The sequence below is a fragment of the Lissotriton helveticus genome, chromosome 7, assembly GCF_964261635.1.
Source record: "Lissotriton helveticus chromosome 7, aLisHel1.1, whole genome shotgun sequence".
NCBI classification, from domain to species: domain Eukaryota; kingdom Metazoa; phylum Chordata; class Amphibia; order Caudata; family Salamandridae; genus Lissotriton; species Lissotriton helveticus.
In genome coordinates this window covers 968854690-968870087 of record NC_136068.1, presented here as the reverse complement: position 1 = coordinate 968870087, position 15398 = coordinate 968854690, and positions in this window count along the sequence as shown.

Below are 15398 nucleotides of genomic sequence, written 5' to 3'. Positions count from 1 at the left end.
AAAATGTGAAAAAAGGAAAAGAAACAAAATTCATAATCCAAGTGTTGTAAAAATACCTACCTTGATGTCATAAAAACTTTATTGGGTCTGACCATCAAGGTGGTATGGTTAAAAGCAGAGTGAAACAAATAGCATGCAAGGAATTGCTATTTATCATAAATCTTATTTGGTCGACATGTTTCAGCCTTCACAGGCTTTCTTCAGGACCTATGATGTACTACTGCAATAAAGAATAATTGTGAAAAAACTTACTGGGTTAGTACTGTTTTTTGTGTATTTAGTCCGGGCTGAAGGGTGGTACAACACAACACATAAATGATAAACTATAGTGGATTATCTACACTGTCAGTAGCTTCAATTTTGTATGATACAGAAACCGCGTCTGTTATTATCGGATGTGGACCTCTGTGTATACTATAAGGAAACACACATGCCAATCCTATTGGCCCAGAATGAGCCAATAACGGGACAGTTTTTAACCGAACATCCAGGCTGTATGCTGGAGACCGCGTGTGTCATTAATAGATACGGACTCAAAACAACATACGCGACAATTTGATTGGCCCAGAATGAACCACTAGCAGGGCATCTCCGAGTTGAGCAGCCATTCAGGGCTCATCGCGTGATATGCATAGTCCGTCTAGCTGCCTCAACTCCTGATTGGACGCGAGGGGAAAGGGTTTCGCTCCCTCTCAGGTCCGCAGCCTTACTATTTTTCCCTGCTGTAGACATGATGTCCTCACCTCCCCCTCGGCTCACAGTCTTGAGCGAGGCAACGACGGAGAGGTGAGGACATGGGGCTCTTGCGGATTCTGACTTTTTGTAGGATTCTGAATACTTGCTTATAAGATTCTGAATGGTTGTACCAGGCGTAGCAACTGGGTGGTTTATTACCTCTCTCTTTTACTCGCCTGTGCACAGGACACCGCGAGAATATGGGTGTGTCCTGTTTTAAAGTCCTATAATAGAAACAATGTTTGAGACTTCAATCCAGATCTGTGGAGATTTTGTCCTAATGGGAAGTTGTGCCTACATAAACGGAGTGTGTGGCACTTTGCAAGGCATGTCTTACCCATGGGAGGCCTCTGTGTCAGGGTGTGTTATCACTATCCATGGACTCCCTATTATTGCCATTTGTTGTTGATCTTCTAAGTCCAACAACTTGTAAAATGAAACGTATGATTTTTCACTTTCCTCTTTCCTTTTTCAGTGCGTGGCCTCCTTCACTGTGAGCAAGTGCCAGGTGAGGTGAGGTCTTTCCTCCCTTAAATTTGGGTGAGTTGATTAATGTAGGAGTCTATAGTGTACTAGACACCTAGAATTTCCTTTTTGACAATAAGAATAATGTTTGTCAATTTGTGTTCTGATTGCTTCACATACAGGAGAAGACTTTTGACTCCTTACTTTTGGAGTACTGAACCACTTATTGAGATTTTTTCACCCAGTAAGTTTTTTCACAATTATTCTTTATTGCAGTAGTACATCATAGGTCCTGAAGAAAGCCTGTGAAGGCTGAAACATGTCGACCAAATAAGATTTATGATAAATAGCAATTCCTTGCATGCTATTGGTTTCACTCTGCTTTTAACCATACCACCTTGATGGTCAGACCCAATAAAGTTTTTATGACATCAAGGTAGGTATTTTTACAACACTTGGATTATGAATTTTGTTTCTTTTCCTTTTTTCACATTTTTATGAGCACTGCAATTTAACCCTTTTCAGTCTGCATCTTTGTTGGTTGAGGGTCAACGTAATAGTCCAAGTTATGCTAGCCTTGGGTGGTTCCTAAGGAAGGGCACTCTGGACATTACTTTTGTCAACCATTCTACCCAGATGACGATATTCCGCTACTGAGCGGGCTGATGGGGATTTTCTCCAGTACCTCTGGGGCTCTCCTTTCCTTTTTGGTTCCTCTCTCCTCTCCTGCTATTACATGTCAATCGTTGATGACTTGTACATTAACCTGTTGGTATTGTCTTACAGAGTGAGTACTATTTAGGCTCCCGTGTACAGACTCCTGGTACCTCTCTTGTTGCACTTTATCTTCACCATTTTCAAACTGTAATGTTATCTCACAACTTGTCATTATTAATGACTGCTCTTTGAAAACCTGGTTGCATCTGCCTTTAGCGCCAACGCTCCAGATTACGTATGACTGTATTTTGCATAACAGCGCAGTACCTTTATGTACGATCGGACCAGCAGGATCTTGCTCACCAATGTGTAGATTTCTTTTCAATGCTTTAGCTGTTTTCAACTTCTTTACAGCGGCTGGAGTTACGCTATGACTTCACATGCGTTAAGCGTTGATTCCATACTTCGACTGCAACACCACAAGTGGCAAGCACAAGCAGTTTGCTTGGACCACTGCAAACTCTCTAGGAAAGCACTGACAATCTTCCAGTTACGTATCCCCTAACTGGTCATCAGTTGTAGCTTCTCCCCCAACCTGGGTACCTGCCAGTGACAACACCACAGACGGAGCTTAGGTTTACATGTCTTTATTCATCTGCGTGTAATTGTGAACCCAACATTCTAAAGCAGCCTTCAATGCACTACGCTCTAACACTTAAGTCACAGTTCTACGGAGTCCCTCAGGAGCCAAAATGGTTCAATCATTTCTAACTTGCAGCACACTACAGGTGTGTTGGCATTTTTGCTATTCCTCTTGGAGGGTGGCATGGTTGAATGCCCAGCTTAGGGTTCCATACAAACCTAAGACCAGGGTTTTTTTCCTTTCCATCTATCTCTGTGTGTTTTCTTTTGTTTAGGAAGTGGTGTTTGAAGGGCAGTATGTGAGAAAGTCACCTCTGCTTCTGTGGTTTCTGGGTGAAACAGATCTTTCAAGTAGGGATAAGTCATACCCATAACCATTTCATATGATAGATTACGAATCATGGCTACTCTGAATTCCTTTCTGTTTTGGGGCTCAGGGAGGGAGCATCCCTTATGGTCATGAAATATCAGATTGTAGAGATGGTGTATAGATGCTGGGGAGTAGGTAATGGCAAACACCAGAAAAGCGCAGGTTCAAACACATTAAGGGAACTACAGGCGAGACAAGCCTAAAGTATACAAGTAGAGAAAGGAACCAATAACTGGACAAACACACTGGGGTACCGCTTGGGTTGCACAAAGGTAAGAGATAACTTTCCAAAGCAATAGAAAAATGCAACGCCTTTGTGTATATTATCATCATACATAGTCACTCTGCAAATCCCATGAAAAGTGAGTAGCATAAATGAGTCAGTCTCTAGACTCTAGTGCAGTAGTTCTTTTTTTTATTAGCTCTTTATCATTTCATTGTTTAATTTAGATTGTATATTACAAATCCCCAGCATATTAATTAACATTTATAATATGAATCCAAAATATCCATCATACCCTACATAAGGGACGAAAAAAGCTAATATTTTCAACAATCAAATCAAACATGAATAATCCTATAATCACATGCACAGATACTGCAGTTGGTTAACCATATTCCTTCTTAATGAGCCATATCTTCTAGCAAGGGTATACATAGTAGTATCTGGCACCAGCTACGCTGTTGAGGATGCAGATTTTTTCCATAGGGTCTGGTCCTCCCGCTTTTAACACCCTATTGGACGACAGTCCTTCAGGTGGTACAGGGAGCCACGGATAGAAACTTTGCTCTTGCCTCCTCGCTGTGCTCGTTGGATCTCCTTGAATGTTCAGCAGCCAAGAAGGTTAGTGATAGGTTTCTGGCTCTGGACTTGATCCTGGCCCGTAGGCAATTGATCATGAGTTGGAAGTCAGATCGGGTCCCGATGTCTACCGCTTGTGGCTGGAGTTGACGAGTTGGACAGACTGCGAGAGGGATGCGTTATCCTCCGTGAGGAGATTAGGGGGATTAGAAGAATGCTGATATTGCCTGCATGGGATGCCATTGTGTTAGCTTGCCTGCGGATGGAACGTGCGGGCTGGATTCTTGTAGATGTCTCTTCTGGAGGCTCTGTGATGAGCTTAGACATTGGTGCATTGACCCCAGCACTGACTGGCTCTCCAAAGTGGCGATTGCCTCTGCTTTTTTCCCCTCCTTAGGTTATCCGCTTGTAATGATGTGGCTACGCCAGGTGCTCCAAACCCCTTCCTTCCTTAATGATACAGGATTCTTAGGTCTTCTTTGTTTTGGGTAGGGTTGTTAATTAAAACTTTCTTCTTTCTTTTTAGTTAAGGTCCCAATACTTCTTGGGAGATGCCTCGGCAGCCTGGGGGTTTAGCTATGTCGTCTTTACTGGCCCAGTCTGGAGATAAGGAAAACAGGGATTGTATTGAACAAACAAAAAAAAGGTGGAGGGGAGAAGAGAAAATGGCCGTCGTCGTCGTCCTTCGCCTTGTCTCTGGCTTTTCATCAGCGCTGGAGTGTCTCCTCAGGAGGGAAAAGGAAAAAAAAAGACAGGGTCGGGCTGCTGTCCTAACGGTTTAGGATGGGGCTAGTGCTCCCTTCACCAGTGCCCTATCTCCGTGAGGTGCCTAAGTGCAGGTGATATTGGTGAATCAGGGTGGTTTGGCCCGTAAACCCACCCACCAACCCTTAAAAGAAAATAAATGTGTGCTGGCCACTTGCCTGAACCCACAACCCTCTGGGCCGTGGGAAGGGGCGACTTGTGCTTCATGCTAGGTTACATAAACTAATGGGTTAACATTAGCAATGGTGGGTGGGTAACAGAAGGATTTTCATTACTTGAATTAATTATTGTTTTGTGATTGTTTAAATAATAGCCCGTGAAAAAAGCCTGAGGCCTAGTGCTTTTGGAGGGTGACTGAAATCCTGTCCGGATGAGCTGAGCACAGCCATGATGGAAAGTTTTTCCACGGAGACATTTCTTTTGAATTAAAAGAAAACAAATGGAACTGCTGTGCGTGATGTGCTCTGAAAAGTTATCTTTCCAAGGCCAGGAAATGACAAGCGGCGGATCAGCCGAGCTGAGGAGGAAACAGTGAACTATAATTTAATAAGTTGTTGCAATCCTCGGAAGCTAATGTCGCCTCTCGTGAAAAGACAATGGCATGACTTTTTGGCTTATTAAAAAAGTGACCTAATGTGGACTGACGGCTTTTAGCCAATGGGATCGCTGAAAGACTCTGAAGAATTACATTTCGTTTAGATTAGTGAGTTAGAAAGGTATAAAAACTTGGCCCCTTAAGTGGAACGGGGCTGTCTTGTTCCTGAGGGCGAAGTGCTGTCCGATTTCTTGGCGCACGTAAGACATTTGTTATAAATGATTTTTCCTTTTCAGGGTAGAGAGCTTAATATAGGGAATTAGAGAATGAAACTGTTTTTACTTTAATTCATATATTTTGAACAGCTTTGAAATGCCAGTCTAATGTGCCATTCTTAAAATAATACTTTATTTGCTAATAAAAGAAATTCTAACAAAAATGAATTTTACTTTGATAAAATAAATTTAATAAAATAGATTTTAAATGACAAGCTGGACTTGTTAATTGTGTCTATTACCATCAGTTGATTCATTGGCCTAAGCGGCTTAATTAAATGATTCTATTAAAATACTATGGTTAATATGATGATGATAAACTGCAGTTGTATATAATGTGTAAATAGTTTAAAATAGATTTTGATTAATTAGGCCACATGATTCAGTTGCCCAATTTCTGTCTCAGTTTTTATGGGCCTTGTGAGAGTTTTTGATAATTGGTGAGTATTGTGGTGAAGTATAGTTTAATTGAGACAGAATTTCTATAGTGGCGCTGGATCAATTTAACTGGTAGCAGAGATACGGTTACTATGGTAACGGACATGCTACATGGTAATTACAAAGGATACATGTCTAAAACATGTTGTTAAGTTTGTTCACTTGTTACATGTAGTTGAAAGGCTTTTTTTCCAGCAGTGTGAAAATTCCTAGTTATACTGGCCAGTGCAGAGTAGTGTAACAGGTGAAGTTACACAGTGCATTTGTTCTGTTTCAAAACAGCGGTATTGAATATATCACTAGTGTTGTCGGCGTACAGCACAAGTTTAGGGATTTTAGGTGTGTCAGGTTGAATGTATAGTAAGGATTGTCTATGAAATCGTAGCTTTTGAGCATAGGGACTTGATGCCCGTTTTAAAACTCTCTGTGAAAAGAGTAGTAGATTCATCCAAGCTTGTGTGAAGGGTAAGGAAGCGTCGTCTATTCTTACTAGTGTCTGAGAATCTCTATGGTTGGTTAAAGTCCTGCCGAGATTTCATGAATAAATGGTTACGGTTTTCCTTGTTTGAATGCGTTCAAATGATTTTTGAGAGAATAGCGTCGTCTATTCCGTGCGTAAGGATACTTGAGTGTCTGTAAAAACTATCACTTTAATTAGCGAAACAGACAAATGGTTTGTTTTTGTGTAGTTACTAATTGAATTTCATTGAAAAAGAATTATTAAAATGGAGCTGTGAAAATATTTTGTAAGGGAGGGGTGAGTTTATGGAGTGACACACAGCGAGGCTGCAGCGACAGTGTACGTCAGAGAGTTCGCGCTGTGATTGGCTAGCATACATCACAGCAAGTGCACTGATTAGTTCAAGTGACAGTGACGAGCTGGAAGCTGATTGGTCCGTTCTGAAAACAGTATTTCTATTGGCTAAGCAAAGAGGTGACGTAGCTTAATCTGATTGGCTTGTTAGTGAGTTTCGCGCACTGATTGGCTAGAATAGCGGAACCACAAGAAACACTTACGATCTTTCCTAAATTAAGCGGAATTGTTTAAAAACCATGAGTTATTGGCATGATAACGAGGAAAAGAAGCCTACATGGTTTCAGAAATTGAAAAATATATTTAGCCCTGAGAAGAAAATTGAAACGCGTGGTGGAAAATTACTTCATAAGTACAAAACACCCGCAGCATATATGGAAGGTGAATATGGTTATCATACTGTCATTTGGTTTGAAAATTGGATGCAATATACTAAAAACAATGGCGTATTAGCATGGCCGGAAGATGGGTCATTTAATAATAAAGTTTTGAAAAACCTGAGAGAAAAAATGACAGCTCTTATGCCAAAGCCCATACCTATACAATTTGAGGCTTTAGTTGAATGGGAGGTTGAAATGATGGAGCTTGAACGAGAAACCAGAGGAATAGCAAGAGGCCCAAAATTAGACATAAATAGGGAAACACATGAAGATAAAGTGAGACGTTGGAGAAAAGGAGATATGTATGATGGTCTGTACCCGTAAGAGTGATGGTTACTGAAACTCCAGGTCAAAAGAATGCACAAAAGAAAAATAATCTTGATGAAGAGTTAGATGATGCAGTTTTAGAGGAAATTTATATAACCAAACGTGACCCGCCACCCTATCAACTAGATTCACAGTCTAACCCGAGAAATTCTTCAAGAACTTCTCCAAGTGCACCTCCCAAAGAAAATGATGAAGATTCACCCAGATTTTTAAGATTGCCTCAAAGAAATAATAATTCCAGTACACCTCGAGAAAACAGAAATTATCCTGACATTCCATTTGGGAATGTGCCAGATGTTTCAAAATATTTTAAAGCAAAAGAGGAATTAATACAACAATTAACAAAAAGCATGGAAGCAGTGACAGTCCCAGTAACGATTGGTCCTGTTGTACCAGTTTTTGATCAAAAAGAAATTAGACATTCAGCTCTGACTGTTCCATTAAATGCGGAAATCCAGAAAGTGGCTGAAAATTTTTATTCAGAATTAACAGAAATGCACCGAGAAAAAATAATGCCAGAGTTAACTTTAAATCGAAATTCATTAAATGATCAAATACCATTTGTTGCAGATTCTGATTCTAGCTCTTCAGAAAGGAGTTTAAATAGAATCGATTTAACACAGACTTCACAGTCTCTTCAAGCCCCTGAAATTAAATTACTTGATGTGGCAAAATTAAAGGCTGATTTGGAGGAATTAATTATTGGCACAATTGGAACTGACAATTTGAAGTTGTATCAAGATGATGAATTGCTGTTTATTTGCAAGAGCATACAATGGAAAGCGAAAAATAAATATGATCAATTGGAAGAAATGGCTGCTGAACTAGAAATGGATTTGAGTAGACAAAAACATTTGCAAAAACATTACAGAGTGGATTTTTCTGAGAAGGATATAGAAAGCCTGAACACTTCAGGTTGGATTACTCATGTGAAAGAGTTAATTGTGTTCCTAAAAAGATTAGGTGAATTAGGCAAATGGAGAATAAAATGGGCAAAGAACAGAGAGCAAGATAAGAGAGACAAAGGAGAAGTAGCTACTGAGTTTCCAATGAGGGAAATAGCTGGTGGAGGGTATGTGCATGTTCCTTGGACAAGGCAGGACATTCTACTGTTCACAAATGACTTTCCTCGGCTGAGAGAAAAGCCAGTAGAATGGTATCGTCAGGTAGACAGATTAATCAAAGTTTCAAAAGTTCTGTGGATTGATTTTGATGGATTCTTTGATATTGTTGTTCCGTCAGATCTTTGGACAGAATGTAAAATGTCTGTAAGTTGGCCCAAAGAAGAACCTGAGCGAGATAAAAATAACTGGTGCTCCTTCACCAGACGTTATGGATTTATATAACAAAGTAATTGTCTGGTTGAAAAACAAAATTGCCCCAAAAGAAGTGGATTGGATTAAAATTGACAGAACAAATCAGGAACCAAAAGAATCAGTACATTCATTTTATGAAAGGTTACTGTTGGCATTTAAACAGTACAGTGGCTACGAAAAATTAAGTGAAGGAGACATGAGCCACTTCATTTACAGGTTTGTTTATGGCTTGAGACCTGAAATTGGTGAGATGATCAGAAATGGGATTGTCGGATGGCAATCACTCAAAGTTGATGATATCCTGAGGAAAGCAAAATACTGCAGTGATGAGATAGGTGCCAAACAGAAGAAGCTTAAGGAAAAGGCAATGTGGGCACAAGTGAAGGTAGCTGAACAACAGGTAGCGACTTTAGAAAACAAAAACCAGAATTAAGGCAAATTCAGGGGAAACTTTGTTTCCAAACCAAAATTTAATGTGAATATCGAGGAGCTTAAACAAAAGCTACCTTGTTTTAATTGTGGTGAAATTGGACACTGGAAGCGCGAGTGTAAAAATCCTCCCAGAAATTTTAAAAATACATCATTGAATCCACAGATGCAGAGTGAGATAAATCAGCAGCAACAGCAACAGCTACAGCAACAGTTAAACGAAATAAGTCAGCAGCGACAGCTACAGCGACAGGTAGTGAATCAGCAGAGCCAGATTCCACAGCCACCACTACCAAATTGTATGAATGGGCAGAGATTCAGTCCTGAGACGGGATTCTGTGGAGCAGAGCAGGTAAACAGATCATCAAGAGTGAATGTGTCAAATGTTTCTCAACAATTTTGGTTAAAAGAAAATGAAGGGAGTGACACTGAAGATTACTCATGATGGTGCCTGAGAAAGGAGGAAGAGTGTGTGCTTGGAGCCACTCTTGAGGTAGATCAGTCTGGTCCATTTGTAAATGGTAAAGTGAATGATGTAGAAATCACTTTTCTTGTGGACACTGGTGCTACCCGTTCTACTGTTAGATCAGTGGAAATAGAAAACCTACCTCTCTCTGGTGACACCATCCAAGTAGTTGGCGTAGCAAATCAGCAAATCAAAACAGACTTGATAGAGCCAGTGAAAGTTGAAATTGGCAATTTTAAAGACAAACACAGATTTGTAGTTTGTAACAGCAGTCCTGTAAATTTGTTGGGGAGAGATATATTGTGCAAGATGAATTGCAAAATATATTGCTCACCGGAGGGTATTGAGCTCCAAACTTTTGAGGAGGATGGCCTTTACAAATTGACAATGTTAATGGTTGAAGCAGAAGAAAGTAAATTATTTCCTGTTTTTGACAAAAACAATTTGCTTGAAGAACTGAAAGAACCAGTTAATCCAAAAAATTGGGATTTAACAGGAAGTGAAATGGGTTTGATGAAAAATGTTGATCCAGTGAAAATCACAGTTAAACAGGGAATAGATTTTCCAAACATTCCTCAGTACAAAATGAAGGCAGAAACAATTGAGGGTGTTATACCTGTAATTGACAAATTCATTCAGCAAGGTGTTTTAAAAGAAATTGAGAGCAGCCCATGTAATTCACCGATTATGGGTATTAAAAAGCCAAATGGAACATATAGAATTGTTCAGGACCTGAGAAAAATTAACCAGATAGTTGTTCCATGTTGCCCAGTTGTACCAAACCCTGCGGTAATTCTTTATCAGATTCCGCATGATGCAGAATGGTACACGGTCATTGACCTGTGTAATGCCTTCTTTACGGTTCCACTGCAGCCAGAAAGTCAACAAATTTTTGCATTCCGGTTCCAGGATCGTATCCTAGCATGGTGTCGTATCCCACAGAGGTATACTGAGTCCATCTATCTTTAATCAGTTGTTAAAGAAATCTTTGGAAGATCTAGAGTTACCTGGTAAGTCAACATTGGTTCAATACATTGATGACCTTCTAGTGGCTGCAAAAACGCGAGAGAACTGTGTGACAGACACCATTACCCTTTTGAATCGATTGGCTGATGAGGGACATAAAGTGTCTCCTGCAAAATTACAGTTTTGCAAACAAGAGGTAAAATATCTTGGTCACAGAATTGCAAGAGGAATCAGACAAGTGACAATTGGGAGAATTAAAATGATTCAAGCAATACAACCTCCAACAACACAGAGACAGGTCAGAATGTTTCTAGGAATGGTAGGTTATTGTCGTCAATGGATTAGTGGGTTTTCAGTAATTTCGAAACCACTACAGAGACTGACAAAAGCAGATATAAAAGATCCGATTACACTGACAAAAACCGAATTAGAGGCTTTTGAGCAGCTAAAAAGAAGTTTATGTGAAGCTCCAGCATTGGGAATGCCAGACTATGAAAAGGAATTTGAGCTGTATTGCAGTGAAAGGGAAGGTTGTGCATTGTCAGTTTTGATACAGAGACACGGAAAACTGAGAAAGCCAATTGCTTACTTCTCAGCTGTTCTTGATCCTGTTGCTAAAGCTTTGCCAGGTTGCTTAAAAGCAGTGGCTGCAACAAGTTTAAGCCTTGAGCAGAGTGAAGGAATCATAATGGGGTTTCCTGTGAAAGCATATGTACCTCATTCAGTTAAATCCTTCTTACTAGAAGCAAAACACAGCACTTAACAAGTAACAGGTTGACCAAATATGAAAAGACAATTCTGGGATCAGATAATGTCTCGATAGCAAGGTGTGTGAACCTAAATCCTTCCACATTATTGCCAGATGGAATTGTTACTGAAGTAAAAAATGAAGCTGACATTGATCATGAGTGCTTGAATTTTTTAAAGTACTGCACTAAACCTAGAAACGACATAAAAGATGTTCCCTTATCAGAATCAGATTTTGTCTACTTTGTTGATGGCTCATGTCTGAGAACAGACGAGGGTATTCTGAGATCAGCTTATGCAGTCTGTACAGTTGCTGAAGTAGTTGAAGGTTCTCCTCTTGAAGGAATTCGTTCAGCTCAAGTGGCAGAATTAGTTGCTTTGATTCGTGCATGTGAAAGAGCTATTGGGAAAAAGGTTACCATAGTGACTGATAGTCAGTATGGTTATGGCGTAGTTCATGACTATGGCCAACTTTGGTCTCAAAGAGGTTACTTAACTTCTGCGGGGACTCCAATCAGAAATGCAAAATTGATCAGAAGACTGATCGATGGCATTCAGTTACCAGAAAAAATTGCTGTTGTGAAATGTGCAGCTCATAAAAAGGGTGAGGACTATATTACTAAAGGTAATTCCTTTGCTGATGAGATTGCGAGATACTGTGCGAAAAACAATTTTTCACTAAATCGGGAAAAAGACAATTCACATGTTTTGAACTCTCTTATGCTAATATCTGTAGTTGAGACATGGCAAGGAGTAAAAGATCTACAAGATGAAGCTGATGAGGAAGAGAAAAACACATGGCTAAAAGCAGGTTGTAGGCAGCGAGAGGAAGATGGAGTTTGGGTTTACAGTGATGACAGACCAGTGATGCCAAATTCCATGATTGCTGATATGGCACGGATGTACCATGGTGCAGGACATTTAGGAAGAGATTCTATGATTAGGCTATTTAGACAGACATGGGTTAACCCCAAATTTAGGATTATTGCAGAATCACTTTGCCAAAGATGCTTGACCTGCCAACAAATGAATCCACACAGAAAAACAGTTGTGAGCATGGGAACCATAGGACGGGAGGGTGGTCCTTTTACTAGGTTGCAAATGGATTTCATTGACATGCCTAAACACAATGGACTAAGATACGTCTTGGTGATTGTCTGTCTGTTTTCAAGATGGGTGGAAGCTTTCCCAACACGTCACAATGACTCAGTTACTGTGGCAAAATTGCTTTTGGGAGAGATCATACCTAGATATGGTTTTCCGGTTACAATTGAAAGTGATCGCGGTACGCATTTTGAAAACAGATTGTTACAATTGAATTGTGAAGCCCTGAACATTGAACAAAAGTTGCACTGTGCATACAGACCAGAAGCATCAGGAGTTGTTGAGCAGATTAATGGCGCAATAAAAAATAGGATTGCTAAAATGTGCCTAGCTACAGGAGTTAAGTGGACTGATGCTCTTCCACTTGTTCTAATGTCTTTGAGAAGCACACCAGATAAAAAGACAGGCCTAAGTCCACATGAGATACTGATGGGCAGAGTCCTGAGACAAGCATTTGTACCAGTTAATAAGCTTTTAAGTATAAATGATAGTGCAATCATTTAACTATTGTAAGAATCTATCTGAAATAGTAACTTCTGTATTCCATCAGGTGGGAACAGATGTGTTTTCAAAAGAAAAGGAGCAAGCTCATGCTCTGTTGCCAGGAGACTGGGTGAGAACAAAAATTCACCGGAGAAGAAATTGTCTAGTACCCAGGTGGCAAAAGGCAAGACAGGTGATTCTAATCACAACAAATGCAGTTAAATGCAAAGGCCTAAAAAGGTGGGTGCATCCAAGTCACGTTATTCGTGTACCACCTCCTGGTAATCCTGATGAGGATAGTGATACTACAGCTGATTCAGACTCTGAAGAAGAACCTGAAGAAAGTCCAGATTCTGAAGATCGACAAGAAAGTCGAGATCTGGAGAATTCAAATGTGAATGAAGCATTGAATGAAAAAGATCTAGAGATTGTGATTCTAGATTCAGACAATGATGAAGATCTGCTAGAAAAAGAAGCAGAGAAAAAAACTGAGCCAAAGGAGAAGCAAGATCAGGAGAGTATTGAAAAGCAGACTAAAAACTCTGGAAGCAGGAACAAGAATTCTGAAACTGGGAAGTTAGAAGTAATTCCAGAAGAAGAAGATGAATTACCGAGTACCAGCTATAAGGAGGATGTTCCTAACGGAGTGAAAAAGCTGCCGAGTAAAGAAGTTCCTAGATCTAAAATACAGATCTCTGAAAGTGAGACTGATGAAAGTGACGAAGAATCTCAAGTAAGAGAATTAAGAAAACAAGCGTGGAAGACTGAGTATAATCAAAGTGAGCCTCAAAAGAAACTCTTGAGAAAAGGAGACATTTGGCCAAAAGAAAACTTAAAATTTAAATTAATTAACAAATCAAAAGAGCAGATCAATGAGATAACAAGTCAGAAAGGTGACTCCTCTGATAAGAAAAATCAGGTCGGGAAGAAAATTGAAGTAATTAGCAGCAAAGCAAAAAGAACATTGAGACCAAATCAAAAGTATAAGTCTTCTGAATGGACTTATATTATTATCTCACCAGTTGTAGAAATTAGCAGTAGTGGTCAGGAAGATTTTGAAGAAAACAGTGACATTGATTAGAATTGTTATCTTTTCTGGTTGAGGTTAGTTTTGGCAAAAGGCTGAAGAAATTGTGTTAGGTGACACAAGGTCGAAGAAATTGTGTTAGTTGAAAAACACATTGTGATTTAAGGTCGAAGAAAAGCTGTTAGAGGGTTACTAATTTCTAAAAAAAAAAAAAAAAAAAATCAAATAAAGGGGGGTATATTATTTTTGGGGAATAATTGAATATTTTTGAATTTTGTTTTTTGTGAAAGGTTCTTGTTGCAAAGTAGAGATGCCTAATACTGACAATTCAAGATGCTCAATTTTAAGAAGATGCTGCAAAATGTCTTCTATTTGTGTGGTTCTAATTATTTTAGTTTGGTTAATTTTGGCAGTTATCTTTCCCTTTGGGATCGATAAAGAGAAATTCAAAGCTAACATGACAAGCAAGGATGAGACTAAACAAGTTAATCATAATGACAAGACTAACAGAATTATTGAGCACAAACCGGAGTTTCATCAGGATAGATATGTTGGTGATTTTTCTAGCAATTCTTTTTCAAGACTCCTGACAGAATATGTGAAAGTCATGAATGTCAAGGATTGTTATGTTTGTGTGAAGCTCCCTGCTTCTGTTTCTGAGGGAGTTACTAACCTCTTACTTATGGCATTACCTGCAGTGTTATAGCTAGCTTGTTTACCAAACAGGTCGTCTGGAGTACTTTTACTCTGATCATGACGAGATTTTTGCTAATCTAAAAATTGTAAATAGCTTGAACAAAGTTAGGCCTGCTAAACAGATGAGGGAATTCTTTATAGTGATTAATGAGCTTACTTATGAGTATGCATATAAAAACCATTTGACATGCAAAATGAGAGCAGAAGAAAAATCATGCTTAAACATGGTTGAGGAGAGAATAGCTATTTACAAAAGAAATGAGATGCTGAAACAAACTAAATCTAAATGTTGGCAATTGGAGGATGACAAGTTTAATGGTGAAAATACAAATGCTGCCATTCATATAGATGATCCAGTTAGTGGCAAATTCTGCATTAGACAAGATAATACATTGTATGATAATTTCTTTGTGGGTGCTAGTCAGTGTGAAGATGCATATCTATATTTAAAGGTGGTAAAGCTCCAATATTTCCTGGAATTTATTTTATTTGTGGGAACAAGGCATACTTCAGTCTCCCAAACCATTGGTATGGGACCTGCTACATTGGTTTAGTTTTTCCAAAGGTTTTTCATGTTGACAGAAATTCAGAAGGATCATTTTAAATTGGCAAACCCTTGAATAGATACAGAAGAGAGAGTTTCTCAGAAATCATTGGTGACATATTTGGTGCAATCATTCCCATGGTAGGAATAACCCTGAATGCAATTAAAATCAGAAAAGTTTCCACAATTGTAGATAGATTGTCCACAGACACTGCAACTGGTTTTCAATTAGTTGATACTGAAATGATTGCTATACGCTCGATGGTTATGCAAAACCGTCTTGCACTTGACATCCTTTTAGCAAAAGAAGGAGGAGTTTGTGGGATTTTACATGTCCAGCATTGCTGTACTTACATTCCAGATAAGAGTCAGAACATAGAAATGATGATTAGAAATATCACAGAATTTCATTCAG